The sequence below is a fragment of the Myxine glutinosa genome, chromosome 5 (assembly GCF_964187855.1).
Source record: "Myxine glutinosa chromosome 5, kmMyxGlut1.1, whole genome shotgun sequence".
NCBI lineage: Eukaryota > Metazoa > Chordata > Myxini > Myxiniformes > Myxinidae > Myxine > Myxine glutinosa.
Genome location: NC_136265.1, coordinates 65,611,970 through 65,628,640, shown reverse-complemented (window position 1 = coordinate 65,628,640; position 16,671 = coordinate 65,611,970). Strand labels below are relative to the sequence as shown.

Here is a 16,671-nt window from a genome sequence, read left to right as displayed (position 1 = left end):
CCCCCCGGTCCTGCAGCCGGAGGCATCCCAGATGGCATCCCTGCATCCCAGACGCCGCCAGTCGCCAGGGGGCGCTTCGGCCGGGTCATCCGTTTGCCCCGCAAACTGACCCTTCAGGTGTGCGGGGATTCTGGGGGGGGGCGTGTGTGGCGGACACGAAAGCACTGACGTGGTGACATCACCCCGCACACCAAGTGGGGGTGGGCCACGCCAGGGAGAGAGGCGTGGCCTCACGATATACACGGGGCGCGCAGCCCTGAGCAGCTCAGTGTTACAGTGAGCTCTTGAAATAAAGACTCTTACAAATTGCCGCGTTGTCCACTTCCTCCTTGCTTACAAGTAGCGCGTGTAACACCGCGCTTTAATACAATAAAAATGAAGTCTCACTCTTTGTCTCAATCTCACGTCGGAAACGTCATTTCCTGCATTCTTGGAAGTTTATTCAGTTCCTTGTGTTCTTCCCTGGCCCAACAATTCAGCAGATTCGCGATGACGAATGGGTCAAAATGGCGAACTGGTGATACACTTCCACATGGAATCCTTAGTTAAAACAAGCATTCTGAGTATTGCGCTGCAATACATGTCCCCTACCGGCAGTCTGTCGTCCGGAAAACTGTTGGGGAAATTAAAAAGGGTTATTCACCCACAGGTTCTGAATCGTTCCCAATTGCTAATTACCTCAGGACGGGCTCACCTGTGATTCGCACTCAGGACTTCGATTTATACACCTTGCAGACAGGTAAGCAGAAGCACAAGAAAATAAGTTGTTGATAAAGAACCTTTCAAGTCGATAAGTAACAGTAATTTATTATATTTTCCGGTTCACGATCAATGATCGATGTGTGTATATATGTTGCTCGGCTTGGCTCCGCCCTTCCCGAAAGCGCGCGCTGTGTCACGCTGTTGACGTTCGCGAGACGAGGCTGAGGGCGCGCGGTGCGGCTTGAGGAGAACTCTAGAATAAACAAGAGATATCCATTTAAAAAATATTTTCGTTTAATTAACGATATCTGCCAAACCACGTGACCTATCGCAAATTCCAAAAGGACATTTTATTAGACTGACATGCTGAACAGATCTGTGAAGTTTCCCCTCGATTGGATCAAAAATGAGGGAGGAGCTCGGTTTTAAAGGTTCATGCTTAAAAACGTCATAACTCTGAAACCATGTGACGCATGACGTCATGCTCGCTGACTTTTTTGTTCGTCATGGGTATGCGATTCTGCCTGCAAAGATTGGCTTCGATCTGTTCAGCCGTTGCAGAGAAAAAGGGGTTTTCGTGTTTTCACAAAAACAATATGGCGGCCGAACCACGTGACCTGTGACGTCATAATTACCATTAAAATATTCTCCAGACCGAGTCCCCCCTAACGGTGCAAATTTGATCTCAATCGGTCCTATTATTGCAGAGAAAATCTTTTTTAAAGGAAATTAAAACTTAAAATGGCACTGAGTTAAGGATCATCAGAATTCCCAAAGTTCAAAGTGCCATAACTTTGTCAAAAATGATCGGCACGTCGTGAAGTTCGAACTCGATCTGTAACTTATCATGAGGAAACCATGTGCCAAGTTTGAAATCATTAGGATTCAGCGTTTAGAAAAAAAGTCCGGAAAACTGTTCTTTGCGTGACGGACTGACGGACTGACAGACTGACGGACTGACAGACGGAGGGACGGCATGCAAACCTAAAGTCCCCTCCGGTGTACACCGGTAGGGGACTAATAAGAATGACTGCACTGTGGTCACAACCTGCGACAAAATCTGGTAACAGGCCGATTGGGAAATAAACATTTTTATTTTTGTATTTTTTTTGTATACATAATCGAGGCTCGTGAAAGAGCTAACATTTATCACACAAACAAATCAAACAGACAAAAAAGCAAAGTATATAAAAAGGGGAGCGGTAGACAAGAGGGGAGAGAAGGGGAAGCACATTTAAAATACTCTTAAAATATGAACAGCGTAAATGGGAAACACACCTTTAATGCGCCGTTAATAGATTTACTCGTCACCAGTCACTGCGTCAGCCTCCACCACGGTTATTCCAGGACAAGCCGATTCGTCACACAGTTAAGCATTGTTTAACCCAATATGGGCCTTCAAAAATTATGTAACACTATATTTTTTTTAGTAATGCAAGCTCAATAGTTAATTATTTGAATTCCCGGATCTTCTTGAAGGGACGTCCGGTGGTTATTTTAGGCGCGAAGATGGGACGGAATTGTGTCCTCAAGGTGTTTGAACTCTCTGTGTGTGCTCCGCTCGCTTGTAGTATTTGGTTCGCTGTGCGGTTCTGATTTAATATGCTGTGTTGTGATTGGTACGACATACTGCGTAGTGATGTCTGGGCGCGTGGCTTCGGTGGTTGCTGGCGGCTCGCCATGATGGCCGTGTGTTCTGAGAGCTTGGCGTCTTTAATAAACAACTTGATTGAAGGAGAGTCCTGAACTTACTGCAGTATGTGCTCCACCGAGTTTCATTCTAGTTTTTACTTCATTTGTGCACAACTAACTATTCTTCCACAATTCTTCCACAATTACACCATGTGATACAATAAACCTACTAGGTATTACCCTAACTTCAAATCTATCCTGGAATCCACACATTACACAACGGATTATCCAGTTGATTGTTGCGAGCACCCCCACAGGATGATTTTCAAAAGCATCTGCTCGACCAGGAGGTTGGGTACGACATGGACCTGGTTTGAAGTGAGGGTCGCAAGTACAAAGCAATGGTAATCGGAAAGCAGGCCATCCAGAAGATGGAAGGACCTTAATCGTCTGTGAATGCCATGACACATCGACAAAAGTGCAAAAAGTGTGGACGATCACATCCACCACGGAACTGCCCAGCATACAATGATTATTGTAAGTAATGTGGTGAACTGGGATACTGGGCCCGTTGTTGTGAAAATCCCAAACGCTGATGGACACGAGTGGAGCCAGTAAATATGTCTCCAACTCGTCAATATTTTGCACAATGCTACTTCCTCTATTTCAAAGAATGTTTACTTTTATACTCCAAATCAATTTGTTTCACCTTTCAATAACAAAAAAATGCACCAATCCAACTGGTATTTACTCCTCCAATCGTTTGTTAGTTTTCTGAGCCCAAACCCCCATTGTGATGCTAGATAGCACCAGGCGAACAAAAACTTTATACTTTTACATTGGCCAGGGTGAGTCCAGGATTTTCAGAACTACATCCAAGAGTGAAGTACATTGCTGGGTCTTTTCCCTCAGTAAACCCTTTAATGCGTGCATGAGTCTTTTTTAATTCGTCCACAAATTACGTATGCAATTTCAGTTTCAACCTTTAATTTTTGGAGGAAATAGTTAATTTATTTAGTTTCCAATCAGTTTAACTGTATAATTTCAACTTATCCAGTATGTCTTTGCTATAACTAGACCTTGCGTTTACAACCAATACAACCTGCAGACAACGTAGAACCGACGTTATTTTGTTCCGGTGGGTCAATGTTGGAAGGTAGCGTTGGCCCAACGTTGGAAAGATATATTTTCCCTGGTGTTGGCTTAACGGGTGGCTGGTTTAAGATTACAAGGTGCCACGTTAGAGCCCCTGTCATGCCGTTGTATGAACACCTGGTGGGTTGACTCAGCCTGTCATCCTTTCAAGGTTGTCAACATGAGCACCAGCTTACTGTGACACACAACTCCTCAAAAAAACAAACTCTACCAAGATACAACCTTGTAAACCCATGAAAGTACAAGGGTTTTGCCGGCGAGGTCGTGTGTTTTTCCAAGCTCTCCACGCTACCAAAGTTAAGAATTTTTGCCATTTGTATTTTTGTCAAAACTGTATTTTTTATTTTACGGTGTGTGTGCATACTATGTGTTTCTAGTTAGATATCGGTGTGAATCGTGCATACCATATATATATCGTCGGATGGTTCCTGCCGCGTTTTTCAGGCCTGGTTTTCTGAGGCCTCGAGGCTTTGCGTCTCCTCTCGAAGGTCGTTTGTGGTTCATTTACTTTCATTCTCTCACTGTTTTTTTCCAGTATTGTTTTAACCCCATACTTCCCGAACATCTACCCTTTGTTTAAAGTCTTAATATAAAAATATAAACTAAAAAAAAATCTAATTTCCTTCTCTGCCTGTGCATGAGGAAGATGTGCGGTTCGTTGGAAAGGTAGCGTTGGTAGCTCCCTCCGTTGGTAGCTCGTTGGTAGCTCGTTGGTAGCTCGTTGGTAGGAAAGGTAGCTCCCCTGTTCGTTCGTTCTTCGACCACGTGTTTTGTCCCACCCGTTTTATTTCTCTCCTTCCTTCATAACTCAATTCTCTCCAGTCGACACCTTTTCGATTCCAGTTCTCACCATACTTCTTCAATTTTATCCTTCTTCCTCTGATCTACTTTCATCGAACCTTCAAAAAAACATGTTAACGAAGAATTTAAAAAGTAGGCCTCTCCTCCTGTACAAACACATTTGCTTATACACCTCCCTGTTCCTTCGCTCACTGCTCTCCTGGCTGTCAATCTCCTATTCTTCTGTTCCTGCTTCTGAACCTGTGCTGGAATCCTTAAATCCCCCTTCGGAATCCTTCATGCCCTCATTTAAGGAATTTCCCCTTATAGTTTTCACGGTTTAGTTTTAAAATGTTCAAACTTTCCCCTGAACTGTTGTATTCTGTCATATATTATAACACATTTTTCTTCTTCTTATTATTCTTCTTCAAAAGGTTGCTTTCGACTTGCTCACCAAAGCTCTTCATTTCAAATAAAAATTCCATATCTGACAATTCTTCCTTCCTTCATTCCCGAAACTCACCTGCATTCCACCCCTCCTCCAACGTTTTCAAATGGATCTCTGACTTGAAAATCACAAGAAACTCATTTTGTAATAAATGTTCGTTTTCCATTAATCGTCCAACACTTTCTTCTTCTTTCGTGTATCATCAGATGGCCAGCTCAGTGTCGTGCAGCCATGCCCTCGTCTCTGGTCCTACGTGGAAGAGGCCCGCTTCTGAAGGTGGTCTGTATAGGGGGCAGGTGGTAATTATGTGTTTGGCAGTCTGCTCAGGCTCGCCACACTCGCAGGCGGCGCTGTCTGCCAGGCCCCACATCTTCAGCGATGATTTGAAACGGCCGACCCCCGTACGTAGACAGTTCAGCAAGGTCTATTGCAGGCGTGGTAGATCTTCTCCTAGGACGCCACCTCCTGGGTCCCAGATGTAGCGGTGGATGCGGGTGGGCCCGGCCATTTCCCACACCTGCCTCCAAGATGCCGCCAGCCATGCACTTCTAAACAGGTCCTCAGGGATAGAACTGAGCATCTCTTGTGCTGCCTTATTGTAGGGATGGTGACACTTTCTAAAATCCAAACTCTTCCTTCCCCTTCTCAACTCCTCCCTCACCCATCCCTTTCAAATCTCCCCCCTTGTCCCTTCCCTCCTAAACTCCCCCCTCCACTCCCAAACTCCCCCCTCATCCCTCCCATCCTAAACTCCCCCCTCAACACTCCCCTCCTAAATTCCCCCCTCACCCCTCCATTTCAAAACTCCCCCTTCCCTCCTCCCCTTCAAATCGTCCCACCCTCCTTTTTTCTCCAATTCTCCCCTCTCACCGCTCCCCCTCAAAACGTCCTCCCCGCATCCTCTCCCTTCCAAACTCTAACCTCCATCTCCTCCAACCTTCTTCCTCGCTCTGCGCCTCCCCCCTTCAAACACCTCACTGTGCCTCATCCAATCACCATCAAACCTTTTGTCCTCCATATCCTTCCCTTTCTCCAAGCTTTTCTGAAATATCTGAAACACTATCAACAGCTCTCCCTACATCCTCCTCTTCCTCATCTTACCCTACCCCTCCCCTGTCCTGTATCCGATGCTCACCCTTCCTCTTCCTTAACGGTATGGACCTCAAACATCCGGGGCCTTCGCTCAAACCTGATTGACCTCTCCATGCAGGTTGCTTCTGACAAACCAGACTTGATCTGCTTAACAGAAACTTTCCTCCTTCAAGATGTCTCTGATTCCTTAATATCTCTCCCTGGTTACTCCCTCCTTCGGTATGATAGACCTGAGCCTCGTCCTGGAGGTGGCGTTGCTATCTTCATCAAAAACTTTCTTCCTCACTCTCCCTGCACTGCCCTCTCTCCACCTCACCCCCAGGGGTACCTCTGGCTACGGCTTCCCCTTCGCTCCCACCTTTTGTTCATGTGTGTGTTGTACCGTCCACCAAACAGTTAACACTCCATATACATCTCGCTGTCTGATAACATGGTACAACTTCTACCTACTCCCTCCCAACTCTCTCTCTTCCTCATATGTGGTGATTTCAACTGTCATCATGCCATTTTGTTAAAATGCTGTTAGTGTTCCCCCTTTCTTATACTTCGTGTTCACCCTGCTGGGTGTGGGTTCCTCGCTCACCAGACATGGCACGGCAGCAAAGGACTTCTGCGACTCACTGGGACTGACACAATCTGTCAATTTCCCGACCTGTATATCAGTCAATGGAGCAACTTCTCTTCCAGACTTGGTTATGACAAACTTCCCTGCAAATGTCTGCTGCTCTTCTTCTGCTCCAATCGGTTCATCTGATCATGTGCTTGTTAAAGTGGACATATCTCTGGCCATTCTCAGAGAGCATCCTCAGCGTCGCAAAATTCTGGCATTTCAGTCAGGCCAACTGGTACGGTCTTCAAGCAGCCATCAATCATCTGGACTGGTCTCCCATCTCTACTGCCTCTGAAATCAACTCATCCTGGGAATTCTTACAAAGTAAACTGCTCTCTCTCATGCACAGATTTATCCCATCTCGTCTTCAGTTGTCATACCCTTCCTCCCATCCATTGTACACGGCATCTTGTGGTGAGGCTGTTGCGCAGAAACGACTTGCCTTCACCTCTTGGAAAGCAAATCCAACGGAAGGCAATCTCAGTTCCTCTCACATAGCTCAGAACAAGTATGTGTCTACCCTCAGGAGAGCCAGGAAACAATATCTCTCCACTCTCAAGAGTGAACTCTCAAACCTGTCTCCCTCTTCCAAATGCTGGTGGCATCTGGTCAAATCTGTTTCTGGTGTTTGTTCCTCCTCTATCCCCTCCCTCACCTCAAACGGCTACACAGCTGACTCCGCACGTGAAAAAGCTGAATGCCTCAACTCTGTGTTTGCCTCAAAATCTTGTGTTCCAAACCCGGCTCTCTCTGTACCCACCATTCCCAGTCGTAACCAGCTGCTCCTGGACTCTGGGTCCTTCTCTCCTGACAAGGTGAAGAAGTTTCTGTCAATCCTCGACTCTGATTCTGCAACTGGACCAGGCGGCATCAGCCCACGGTTCCTAAAATCCTGCTCTGCTGCTCTTTCACACCCTCTCTCTGTTCGCTTTGTGATGGAATTCAATCACAAACTCTTCAACATATTGAGCTTTATTGTAATCAATTCTCCACATCATCTACAAAAAGAATAATCACATATTTAGAATGCGTTCATATAATATGCTCCATGTAAAGCAAGCCATAAAAGATGCATAATTTTAACTTACCAGCTCAAATTCAGTCACAAGTAAAAGGCAATCCCCTCACTCTCAAGCCAACCTTCTTATAGGCACGTCTTACGCTAGAGAGGGAATTACAACGGATCTTCGCCTTTATTTCACCACATTCTCCCTCCAATTAAATTTCCAGCAAGCTCACATAGGTATAATAGAAAACTACAGAGTATAAAAAAGCACAAAGAATCAAACGTTCACAAGCTGAGGATAAAGCAACCTACCATCCCAAACGAACCGGCTTTCGACTCTAAAATTGTTGTTTGCCTGACCTTGGCAAACATCTCCTGCAATTTCATTTCCTCTTGTTCTTATCTTGTTATTGCATTCTCATCTTTCCCTATCTAAAAATGTGTGGGTGAGACATAGTTTTCTTCTGAGCTGAAAGGCAGATGCCTTGTCTAGTTCCGTTCAAATAATCCTTGAGCATACTATATAAACTATGGCAGGTCGTGTGTAGATCAAGGAAGAGCTGTCATGGACGGAGGGTTGCTGGCCGAGACCCACACAACTTTCCTTCCATGTGCATGTTATTGTCCTCTCTTTAATAATAAATTCTCCTGTCCGAGTCTGGTCAAATGATCATTCCTGAGGGGTTAAATCTCCGACATACGCATATAGGTACAGTAAAAAGAAATAACCAATAATGGCACCAAAAAGAAATACCAGGGTTCACACAACAATGGGGAAAGAGCGCGCGCTTGAGCAAGGCACCAGCTGGTTTTGGGTCCGAAATGGCTCGTGCGCACTGGTGTTTCACAAGGCACGGAATTGGTGTTGCACGTGGCTGGTGCTGCATGGGGATGGTGCGGCACAGGGCTGTAGAGCATGTATGGGATGAAATGGAATGCTGTCATCAATATCCACAGCACCTGCCCCAGAACAGCCATGATTTGGCCACATACAGACGTTGTTGATGAATAACTTTAAAAGGATGGCGTTTCTTTAAAAGACCACGATCACCAGTCTCATCAAACCTTCCCAATGGGTCCAATGCCCAAAGTCTTCATGCCATACACAAAAAAGCATGAGCCGGTACCATGCCGATGATTATGTAACTACTCTTAACTAGTTGCCCTAGCAGATCCACTTGTTACGGAACCACTTCAAGCGCTTACCAACCAAGATTGAACCTCATTTATCCTATGCCGCAATCAGAACTGCCCGAATAAATCAGCACACAGTTTCTTAAGAAAAGGGCTTTTAGTACACACAAATTAGGCAAATTTTACAATGGGAAAAATAATGGCAGGTATATTCACAAATATGTATGGCACATATAAATCCCAATTTCCCCAATATGACAGACCCACCCTCAGAACCTTAACAGTGACTTCGCAACTCTCCATTGGCTGGTGCCGCATGCATCCAGGAAAAGAGAAAGAGGTCGAAGAGGTCAAGGGAGTGGAAGAGAAAGGGGAAGCTGGTGTGTCCTGGTCCCTCACACCTTGTGCCAGCTCAGATGAGCGTGTGCCACCAATAATTATGATGATTGTCTGGTGTCCAGACCCGCCACGCTCCACTCATGCTCCCTCCTCACTGTCGCCCACATGCTGCCTTCTCCATGTGCTTAGGTGGTTCATTTGCAGGAAGAAATGGATGCGTTTTTCAGCAGGAAAGTGCAGGAGGCAATCCATTTTGTCAGGGACACTTACCCAACCATCAGTATCAAAAGGCGAAGCGGGAGTTGGTCCATTCAGGTGGCGCAGCTTAACGAGCCGGGTTCGACGCAAAGATCCAAGAGGTGTTGGAAGTGTAAGAGGTATAAAGCGTGAGAATGAGAGAAAGTGAACAAAGAAATGAACGGAGATGGAAAGCAGACTGTGAACAAGAAAGGAAGGCAGAGTTGTAGAGAGAAAGCAGCAATAAAAGCCGGTTGTACGAGAATATGCACAAGGGGAATTCACAAAAGGTTTGAGATGGGCTGGTGCCTCGTAACGTTCACTCCACTCAATGTCCCGTCATCTGTTCGATAGCATGGCCTTCACTTGCTTTTTAATAGAATATGTCCCCACCTGCCCGAATCCACCCCCTTCAGTCCGAAGGAGGAGTTCGCCCACCAATAGATCCTCCCCCTCATAGCTGATTGGTGTTTCAGTCCCCAAACCCCTGGTGATTGGCCTTTACAGTTCTGGCACACTATCTCCCTTGAGATGATCGATTTGTCTCAGGTGTTCACCAAACCAGGTTGGTGCAGCTGTATGAAGGCACTGTACTTTCTGAAGTCTCTGCAGTCTGCATGTTATCCAATTTTGTTGGTCTCCCTCTTCTGAATTTAGCAGCATTTTACACGTTGTCTGAATACCATTTTACCAGTTTTAATGGTTCTGCCAATTTTCCGTCATTTGGTGTGAAGAGCTTTAAATCATCGATATACAGCAGATGGGTCACTTTTCCTGACCCATTGGACATTATACTGTTCGATGTTAGGTGTATCCCTGTCCTTGATCATCAATGAGTTTGCTCAGTAGGTCCAGAACTGGGCAAAACAAGAGGGGCAGAGACAGTCACCCTGGAAGAACATATGTTGTATCTTCACTTCTGGGATTTCGATCTTTCCGTCTGAATGCTGTAATATCAATGTGGCATTCCAGAGCTCCGTTGCTTTATCAATGAATTGAGTTTGATTAATTCGGGGATTTATCTTGGCAGGGACACTAACATTGGCAGGGCATTTTACCATCCAAAAATGAGGACACCAGCAAAAGCTTCTTTGCTTTATCTATCCTTCGATGCATTTTATATCATGATAAATGGGTAAATCCTTATTACAAGCAGAACACAAGAACGGCTTCTCTCGTTTGTTGGAATATCCATGTGCAGCTTTCAGAAGGTGGAACAGAGTCCTCTCAGGACTCAAAGTAGCCACCTCCAGTTTGATAAAATATCATGTTTCACAATCCAAGTTGTGAAAAGGTCTTCTCAATGTTTTCTTCTGAGGATTATTTCCAGGATTGTCATTGGACCACAGACAGCCTCCAATTGTTGTTAGTTTGTCCGACTATTCCTGGGGCTGTTTTGAAGATCAAAGAGAGGTTCTTTATCAATCCCATTTTGTCAGAACCCTTCAGCTTCCAGGTTCTCTTGGCCTCATTTTTCAGATGCCGATTACTTGGTCATTTTCCTGATTTCCACATTATTTCGACCAAAGTCGCTGGGTACTGCTACTGACCCCTCGATGAGCAATACCATCTTTTCCTTTTTGTGCAAAAGCACAATGTCCTTGTGCAATGCTTTGTTTTCTCTGTTCATGATTGATGGGATGATTTGATCATCAGTGAGGACTGCATCCTCATGTTCAACAATCGCTTTTGGTTCATGCTTCCTTGATTTTTCTGAGACTGAGATCTTGAATTTTTTGCAGATGTCCCAATGGTGTACATTGCACACAAATACAGTTATTCAGACAGTTGTTTTTCATACCCGAAAGAAGGTGACCGCTAGCAGAACCTAGGTGACCGCTAGTTCTACCTTGCAGAACCAATGCTTTTTTGAATAAACGTCAAGATTTGTGGAAAAACTGGATTACTGAATGGATCAGGAAGCAGAAGAACAAGAGGAGCTGTGGGAAGAGAGAGGTGGGAAGAGAGAGGTGGGAGGGAAACATCATCAGCAGTGGTGAAGGACAAACTAAAGGAAGAGTTGAGCAAATAAGACGAGTATGAAGGAGAGGTAGTGGTGGATGCATTGGGTAGACAAGATGGATACAGAAACAAACTCTCAGGAAATTTGGAAGGAGGTGGGTTTGTAGTGGGTTGTTAACAGGGGTACAAAATCACGGATTGGATGAGGGGAGAAGCGGGGTGGAGTGACTTGAGATGGTGGTGAATTGGTTCATTCGTGCTATCTCCTAAAGACTTGTAGCGTTTAACCTGCAGGTCTTCTCTCCTTTATCTCTTGTGTGTGGATCCATTGATGCCGCTTCACCTAAGATTGATGAAAAAATGCCTCGGTGCAAACAGAACACTTGTGGGGCTTCCCTCCTGTATGTATTTTTGATGATGAGATAAAGTTGATGAAAGAGCAAAACTCTTGTCCAGATGCCATGTTTTCTCCCGCCTCTGGAACAAACTCCCACACTCTATTCAGTCCCTTTCCTCCGTTTATGCGTCCGTTTGTTTTTTTGTCATTAATGTAAGCTCTTACACGAGCCTTGATATTGTATACAAAAAACAAAACAAAAAAAACTCTTGTTGCATTCAGAACATGTGCACGGCTTCTCTCGTTGGTTGATGTCCCCATATGCGGGTTTCAGGAGGAGGGAGGAAGTTCTCCCAGAACTCAAAATCTCCACCTCCTTTTTCGGTAAAAGATCATTATTCGTGAACCAGATTGGGAAACGTTATTCTCATAGTTTTGTTCCAAGGGCTCTTTTTAGAATGCTCACTGAACCTCTGACAGCCTGTACCTGCAGCTTATTTGTAGAGATATTCCCTGCTTTTTAAGTGCTCAGTAATGGTTTTCTTGATCATCCCTGTTGCTCCGAGTATTACTGGTACAATTTCAGCTTTCTTCAATTTCCAAGTCCTCTTGACCTCATTTTTCAGCTCCTGGAATTTGAGCATTTTTCTGATTTCTGTAGCATTTAGTCCAAGGTCATTGGGAACTGAAAACTCAATCAACAATGCTGAATTTTCCTTTTTGTGTTTGAGCAATATGTCCAGATGCCATGCTTTGTTTGCAATGTCGACAATTGACGGGATCATCTTGTCACGTGTGAGCACGATATGCTCATTTTCAAGGATAGGATTTGCTTTCTGTTTCCGTGATTGTTCTAGAACCGGAATGTTGAAATATTTACAGATGTGCCAGTGGATTACTGTGCAGACGCTGTCATGTCATTCTGTGTTCAACTGTTCTGACATGAGTTTTTTACATCGCGAAAGGAGGTGACTGGTACTTTCTGTTTCTCCCACACAAAACCTGCCTTTGGAAGACGTAAGAAACTTTTTGTAGTTTTCCTTTTTCTTCTTTGCTGTCGTTGGGGCTGTATTTCTTTGTTTCGTTTTCCAGTGTAATATCGTGCACTTGAACTTGTCTTTGGAAGTTTGTTGCTAAATGATTAAAGATACCTTTTCCGATTGGTTGTTTTCTTGCTCATGTACAAATCTCATGCAATAGTCTGTTGAGATTTTTTATATACTCTTTGATGCATTTGTAAAGTTGATGAACAAGCAAAATCCTTGCTGCACACAGGACATTTATAAATCTTCTCTCATGTGTGTTTTTACTTTGTGATGATTCAAGGATTCTAACCAAGAAAATTCATTGTTGCACCCAGTGCACTTGAAAGGTTTCTCTCCCGTGTGAATCCGTTGATGTATTTCCAAATGTGAAGCAAAAGGAAACGCTTTGTTGCACACAGAACACAAGAAGCACTTCTCTCCTTTATGTATTTTTCTTAATGTCTGTGCAAATGTGATGAATGAGAAAAATCCCTGCTGCACACAGGACATTTATAAGGCTTCTCTCCTGTGTGTTTCAATTTATGATATTTCTAGGATGCTAACCAAGAAAATTCATTGTTGCACACAGTGCACTTGAAAGGTTTCTCTCCTGTGTGAATCCGTTGATGCGCTTTCAAATGTGAAGCAAAAGGAAACGCTTTGTTGCACACAGAACACAAGAAGCACTTCTCTCCTTTATGTATTTTTTCATGTGTTTTTAAATGTGATGAATGAGCAAAATCTTCGCTGCACACAGGACATTTATAAGGCTTCTCTCCTGTATGTATTTTTTCATGTCTTTGTAAGTTTGATGAATGAGCGAAATCCTTGATGCACACAGGACATTTATAAGGCTTCTCTCCTGTGTGTGTTCTTTGATGTATTTGTAAATGTGATGAATGAGCAAAATCCTTGCATCACAAAGGACATTTATAAGGTTTGTCTCCTGTGTGTGTTCTTTGATGTGTTTGTAAATGTGATGAATGAACAAAATCCTTGCTGCACACAGGACATTTATAAGGCTTCTCTCCTGTGTGTGTTCTTTGATGTGTTTGTAAATGTGATGAACGAGCAAAATCCTTGCTGCACACAGGACATTTATAAGGCTTCTCTCCTGTGTGAGTTCTTTGATGTCTTTGTAAATGTGATGGATGAGCAAAATCCTGGCTGCACACAGGACATTTATAAGGCTTCTCTCCTGTGTGTGTTCTTTGATGTATTTGTAAATCTGATGAACGAGCAAAATCCTTGCTGCACATAGGACATTTATAAGGCTTTTCTCCTGTGTGAGTTCTTTGATGTATTTGTAAATATGATGAACAAGCAAAATCCTTGCTGCACACAGGACATTTATAAGGCTTCTCTCCTGTGTGAGTTCTTTGATGTCTTTGTAAATGTGATGGACGAGCAAAATCCTTGCTGCACACAGGACATTTATAAGGCTTCTCTCCTGTGTGTGTTCTTTGATGTGATTGTAAATGTGATGAACAAGCAAAATCCTTGCTACACACAGGACATTTATGAGGCTTCTCTCCTGTGTGAGTTCTTTGATGTATTGGTAAATATGATGAACAAGCAAAATCCTTGCTGCACATAGGACATTTATAAGGCTTCTCTCCTGTGTGTGTTCTTTGATGCATTTGTAAATATGATGAACAAGCAAAATCCTTGCTGCACTTTCAAATGTGAAGCAAAAGGAAACGCTTTGTTGTACACAGAACACAAGAGCACTTCTCTCCTTTATGTATTTTTTCATGTGTTTTTAAATGTGATGAATGAGCAAAATCTTCGCTGCACACAGGACATTTATAAGGCTTCTCTCCTGTATGTATTTTTTCATGTCTTTGTAAGTTTGATGAATGAGCGAAATCCTTGATGCACACAGGACATTTATAAGGCTTCTCTCCTGTGTGTGTTCTTTGATGTATTTGTAAATGTGATGAATGAGCAAAATCCTTGCATCACAAAGGACATTTATAAGGTTTGTCTCCTGTGTGTGTTCTTTGATGTGTTTGTAAATGTGATGAATGAACAAAATCCTTGCTGCACACAGGACATTTATAAGGCTTCTCTCCTGTGTGTGTTCTTTGATGCGTTTGTAAATGTGATGAACGAGCAAAATCCTTGCTGCACACAGGACATTTATAAGGCTTCTCTCCTGTGTGAGTTCTTTGATGTCTTTGTAAATGTGATGGATGAGCAAAATCCTGGCTGCACACAGGACATTTATAAGGCTTCTCTCCTGTGTGTGTTCTTTGATGTATTTGTAAATCTGATGAACGAGCAAAATCCTTGCTGCACACAGGACATTTATAAGGCTTTTCTCCTGTGTGAGTTCTTTGATGTATTTGTAAATATGATGAACAAGCAAAATCCTTGCTGCACACAGGACATTTATAAGGCTTCTCTCCTGTGTGAGTTCTGTGATGTCTTTGTAAATGTGATGGACGAGCAAAATCCTTGCTGCACACAGGACATTTATAAGGCTTCTCTCCTGTGTGTGTTCTTTGATGTGATTGTAAATGTGATGAACAAGCAAAATCCTTGCTACACACAGGACATTTATGAGGCTTCTCTCCTGTGTGAGTTCTTTGATGTATTGGTAAATATGATGAACAAGCAAAATCCTTGCTGCACATAGGACATTTATAAGGCTTCTCTCCTGTGTGTGTTCTTTGATGCATTTGTAAATATGATGAACAAGCAAAATCCTTGCTGCACACAGGACATTTATAAGGTTTGTCTCCTGTGTGTGTTCTTTGATGTGTTTGTAAATGTGATGAACGAGCAAAATCCTTGCTGCACTCAGGACATTTATAAGGCTTCTCTCCTGTGTGTGTTCTTTGATGTATTTGTAAATCTGATGAACGAGCAAAATCCTTGCTGCACATAGGACATTTATAAGGCTTCTCTCCTGTGTGTGTCCTTTGATGTTTTTGTAAATGTGATGAACGAGCAAAATCCTTGCTGCACACAGGACATTTATAAGGCTTCTCTCCTGTGTGTGTTCTTTGATGTATTTGAAAATCTGATGAACGAGCAAAATCCTTGCTGCACATAGGACATTTATAAGGCTTCTCTCCTGTGTGTGTTCTTTGATGCATTTGTAAATATGATGAACAAGCAAAATCCTTGCTGCACACAGGACATTTATAAGGCTTCTCTCCTGTGTGTAACTTTCGATGTGTTTGTAAATTTGATGAACGAGTGAAATTCTTGCTACACACAGGACATTTATGAGGTTTCTCTCCTGTGTGTTTTACTTGATGACATTTCAATGTTGATAACCAAGAAAATTCCTTGCTGCACACATTGCACTTGTATGGCGTCCCCCGTCTGTGTGTTGCTTGACATCTCTTTGAAGACTTTAATGAGATAAATGTTTTCTTGCAAACAGAACACTTGTGCAGCTTCTCGTTCCTTTCAATTTTCTTGAATGTCGAACTACAATTGTTCTTAGTCAATACACTGCGATAGTTGTTGACTTCCTGATAAGAAGTCTGTGTCATGTTCTGATTGAATGAAACTTCACTGTCAAACAATTGCGAACTAGACTGAGAATAAAAAACCAATTTCAATTGATTCTCTGCAGAGACAATTCAAAAAAACCATCAATAAGTCACAATTACTGTGAAACATCATCATTTTAAAAATCAGAATGAATAGTACTCCATTACCATTGAAAACTGGTCCTTTGTCTCTGTTCATCTGCCATGAGGCGGAACCGAAAGTAAAGGACCAATGTTTACGGTCTCGTGACAAGAATGCTTTGAGATTTAGAGGTGGTTTATATGTAAATGAAGGGTGCTGAACAAAATGGGTGGTAGTTATCCTTTCAAGATTGCTAACTTTTCTGGCTCCGTGCCACAAACCAATATAGCTGTCGCCAGAATATAAATTGGCCCTAACGTACCAGACGTGGTTCATGTGTTTTTTCATACATTTTATAATTAATGGATGTCAGGGAATACATTTTTACCAGAAAATAATATTTATATTTAAAAGTAAATGTCCAAATCCCAAGAAGGCTGGCAAAATCCAAGATTAGCACTAAAATCTCTCCCACTCTCCTTTTCCCTCCTTCACCCTTCCTCTCCTTTCCTCCTGTGGTGGCCCTGAATTTGTGAAGGTGGGGGTACACCACCCTATATTTGGGTGATCTATGGGTCGCTCTTCCGAGATCATCGGCTGTCTCCATGCCACGGGCTTGTC

At 43.2% G+C, this 16,671-nt stretch overlaps 1 pseudogene; it reads right to left on the bottom strand.

Annotated features, from left to right (window-relative positions):
* LOC144891960 (uncharacterized) overlaps window positions 1–15,563 on the bottom strand; it is an 83,153-nt pseudogene extending 67,590 nt beyond the window's left edge.
* Between the last annotated feature and the right edge of the window lie 1,108 nt (window positions 15,564–16,671).